Raw genomic sequence first — 4,587 nt, forward strand, 5'->3', positions numbered from 1 at the left:
TGTTTGTCTGTGTATCCTTTCGCTATCCCTATCGCCGCTGGATCTCCCCTCCTCGTGAACCAAACATTTGTGAACAACACAACTATGTCAAGGTCAGACCCCGACATGGAGTAATCATGTTCTTTCAGAATTTCTATTTTTCAGGGAAATGCCCCTGGCAGTATAGAAACAAGAACAAGTTAAGAAACCACAGCTTCTGTCTTTCTTTTCTCTATCTATCTATCTATCTATCTATCTATCTATCTATCTATCTATCTATCTATCTATCTTTTGGTGATATCTTCTCTCTCTGCCCGACAAGTACTGTGATCCGGGTGAAATAACATTTCATTTTTTCTTGAGCTGTTCTGCTTCTCACCTCCTCCTGTGACCTCACTATTTAATTTTACAAAGTATCTCAATGTAACAAATTGCCTGATGTGGAACAAGCTGAGAGACAGCACTTGTTACATAGTACATTCATCCTACTAACCCCTGCAGCTCAGAGATTGCTTCTCTCAGTCCCTCCCCACCCATCCCATATTGAGCCTCCAGATCACAAAGACACACTGTAATCCCCTGCTCCAATCAGCATGGCCTAACAGGTACCTCTTACAGTTATCACTTTGTATTTCTCCTGGGGGAGTCAGTCACTCTCCCAGCCAGACAATTGGCAAAAGTGGAATCAATAGCCACAGGATCTCCTGGGATAGGTCCCTTGGTTTATTCCCGCCACACTGGAGCCTCCCCACTCCTACCCTGCCAAGAGCTTCTCCTTCAGTGGCAAGATCAGTGTCACCCTACATGGGGAAAGGGGCCAGGGTGAAGACTCTGAAATCACTGCTTTTAAGTGTTTATTGTAGCAAATACATATGTAACAAAATGTTTGCAGTTTCAACATTCTTCACCTGTATAATTCTGTGACATGAGTCCTGTTTATCACCATCTCTAGTATTTCCCACCACCCTTAAGACACTGGCAGTGTTAGGGAGGTGCTAGGGGATGCAGATTGAACTGGGTGACACTGTCAGAGAGGGTGACACTGAAATTACTGTCTACAAAACGTGCTGTGTTTTAGCACATTTTATAGACAGAAATTTATTATTTTTAATAAAAGTATACCTAAACTCAAGTTACATGTATCACTATACCTACAAGGCAAAACTTTTTGAACTTTCTAATGTTTTCTTTGAGTCCTGGTGTGGCACTATGCAATAAAGCATTGGACCACAAGGTGGGTTTGAATCATAAGGTCGGTGGTTCAAACTCACCAGCCGCTCTTCAGAAACCCTATACAGGGTCACTATGAGTCAGAATCAACTCAACAGCACTTAACAACAACAACAGAATTTCCTACTGTTGTAGGAAATTTTCATATACTATTTCTGATAAGGAGACAACAACTAGAAAGAAATTCAATAAAGACACAGAAGAACTAAACTACACAATGAACCAACTTGACCTCATAGATATATACAGAGAACTCAACCAACAATAGCACAATCTCCATTTTTCTCCGGTGCACATGAAACATTCTCCAGAATAGACCATATGTTAGGCCACCACAAAGTAAACCTCAGTAAAATTTAAAACATCAAAATACTACAAAGCATCTTCTCAGATCACAACACTATAAACTTAGAAATCAACAATAGGAATATGAAGAAAAAAATTCAATACATGGAAATTGAATAACACCCTACTTAAAAACTACTGGGTAACAGAACAAATAAGCAATGAAATGAAAACATTCCTTGAATCAAAAGAGAATGAAAACATTACATGCCCAGACCTTTCTGACACAGCAAAAGCAGTGCTCAGATGGCAATTTATAGCAATAAACATAACATTCAAAAGGAAGAAAGAACCAAAATTGTCATCTTAGCCTAACATTACCAACAATTAGAAAAAGGGCAAAAAAGTAAGCCTTAGAACCAACAGAAGAAAAATCATAATAAAGGTTGTTGTTGTTAAGTGCCATCAAGTGGGTTCTGACTTATAGCAACCCTGCATAGGGTTTCTGAGGAGTGCTGGTGAGTTTGAACCACCAATCTTGTGGTTCAAATTAACCTTGTGGTCAAGTGCTTATCCTACAGTGCCACACCAGGACTCCATAATAAAGTTTAGCTCATAAATAAATGAACCAAAACCCAGAAAAACAATGGAAAGAATCAACAAAACAAGATATTGATTCTTTGAATGGATTAATAAAGTAAACGAACTATTGGGAAATCTAACAAAAGAAAAGAAGGAGAAGACACAAATAACATGAATTAGAAATTATATGGGTGATGTCACAACAGAAGCAACTGAAATAAAAAGGATAATGACAGAATACTACCAAGAATTGTACTCCAACAAATTTGAAAATCTAGAAGAAATGGACAAATTTCTGGAAACACATGACCTACCTAAACTAACACCAAATGAAGTGGAAAAGTTAAACAGCCTATAACAAGAGAAGAAATTGATCAGTTCATTAAAATACTTCCAGTTTTAAAAAGTCAGATGGCTTTACTGGTGAATTCTACTGAGCATTCAGAGAGAAGCTGACACCAATTCTACTCAATCTATTCCAGAACATAGTAAAGGAAGGAAAAGTCCCAAATTCATTTTATGAAGCAAGCATAACTCTGATACCAAAACCAGGCAAAGACATCACTAAAAAAGAAAATTATGAATTATCCTTCATGAACATGGTGCAAAAATTCTCAACAAAATTCTAGCCAATGGAATCCAGCAGCACATTAAAAAAATAATACATTATGATCAAGTGGCATTCATACCAGGGGTGTAAGGATGGTTCAACATTAGAAAAATCATTAACATAATCCCTCACAAAAGTAAGACAAAGAAATTATATGAGCTTATCAATTGGTACAGAAAAGGCATTTTATAAAATCCAACACACATTCCTAATAAAAAACACTCAACAAAATAGTAATAGAAGAGAAAATCCTCAACATACTTAAGGGCATATATATAAAACCAATACTCAACATCAACCTCAACAACAAGAAACTGAACCTTCTCCTTTGCAAATAGGAACTGAACAAGTAAGTATGCCCTTTATTACCACTCCTAATCAATTTGTACTGGAAGTCTTAGTCAGAGTTGTAAGGCAAGAAAGGGAAATTAAAAGTATCTAAATTGGCAATGAAGAAGAAAACTCACTCTCTTTGCAAATGAAATGATTCTATACTCAGAAAATCCCAAAGACTCAGCAAGAAAAGTATTGGAACTCATCGATAGATACAGCAAATTGGCAGGGTACAACATGCACATAAAAAAATCATTCAAATTCCTTTACGCTAGCAAAGAGAGTTCTGAAAAGGAAATCAAGGAAACAATACCATTTACAATAGTCACACAATAGATGAAATACTTGAGAATAAATCTAACCAGAGAAACAAAGACCAATACAAAGAAAACTACAAAACACTACTAAAAGAAAACAAAGGAGATCTGCAGAAAGTTTCCTCGTGGAGAGGAAGATCACATATGGTGAAAATGTCAATACTACCCAAAGCAATCTGTAGATACAATACAATCCCAATTCAGATTCCAACATCATTCATTAAAGAGATGAAAAAACTGATCACCAGCTTTATATGGAAAGGAAAAAGAACTGGGATAAGCAAAGCTCTGCTTAAGAAAAACAACCTCTCACTTCCTAATCTCAAACCTACTCCACAGACACAGTAGTCAAAACAGCCTGGTACTGGCACAACAAAAGACAAATAGGTGGATTGAACAGAATTGAGAACCCAGAAGTAAATCCGTCCACATACAGTGACAAAGGGCCAAAATACATTAAATGAGGAAGAGATTGTCTCTTCCAAAAATGATGCTGACAAAACTGGAAATCCATTTATGGAAGAATGAAATAAGAACCATATCTCACACCATATACCAAAATGAATTCAACATGTATTAAAAACTTAAATGTAAAACCCAGAACTATAAGAATCATCAATGAAAAAATAGGGACAAAGTTAAGGGTTCTAATACATGGCATAAACACACTATCAAGCATAACTCAAAACACACAAACAGCAAAAGACAAACCAGATGACTGGCACCTCCTAGAAATTAGACACTTATGTGTATCAAACGATTTCACTAAAAGAGTGAAAAGAGAACCCATAAACTGGGGAAAAACTTTTGGCAATGACATATCAGACAAAGGACTACTCCTTAAAATTTACAGAATACTTTGACACCTCAGCAAGAAGATAAACAATCCAATTAAAAATGGGCATAGGATATGAACAGACACTTCACCAAAGGAAACATTCATTCAGACAAGCATATAAAGCAATGCTCACGATCATTAGCCATTGTTGTTGTGGTGGTTACTAAGTGCCATGGAGCCAGTTCTGACCCTGCAGTTCAAACTGACCTTTTGGTCTAGTGCTTATCTGACAGCACCACACCAGGACTTCATCATTAGCCATTTTGTTGTTGTTGTTGACCTTACAGTTCAAACGACTTTGCAGCCTGATGCATTAACCCACAGTACCACACCAGGACTCCATCATTAGCCATTACAGTAGGATGATGCTGTTGTTGTTGCTAAGTGCTGTTGAGTCGATTCCGACCCATAGC

This window comes from Chrysochloris asiatica, unplaced genomic scaffold (genome assembly GCF_000296735.1).
Source record: "Chrysochloris asiatica unplaced genomic scaffold, ChrAsi1.0 scaffold00165, whole genome shotgun sequence".
Classification (NCBI taxonomy): domain Eukaryota; kingdom Metazoa; phylum Chordata; class Mammalia; order Afrosoricida; family Chrysochloridae; genus Chrysochloris; species Chrysochloris asiatica.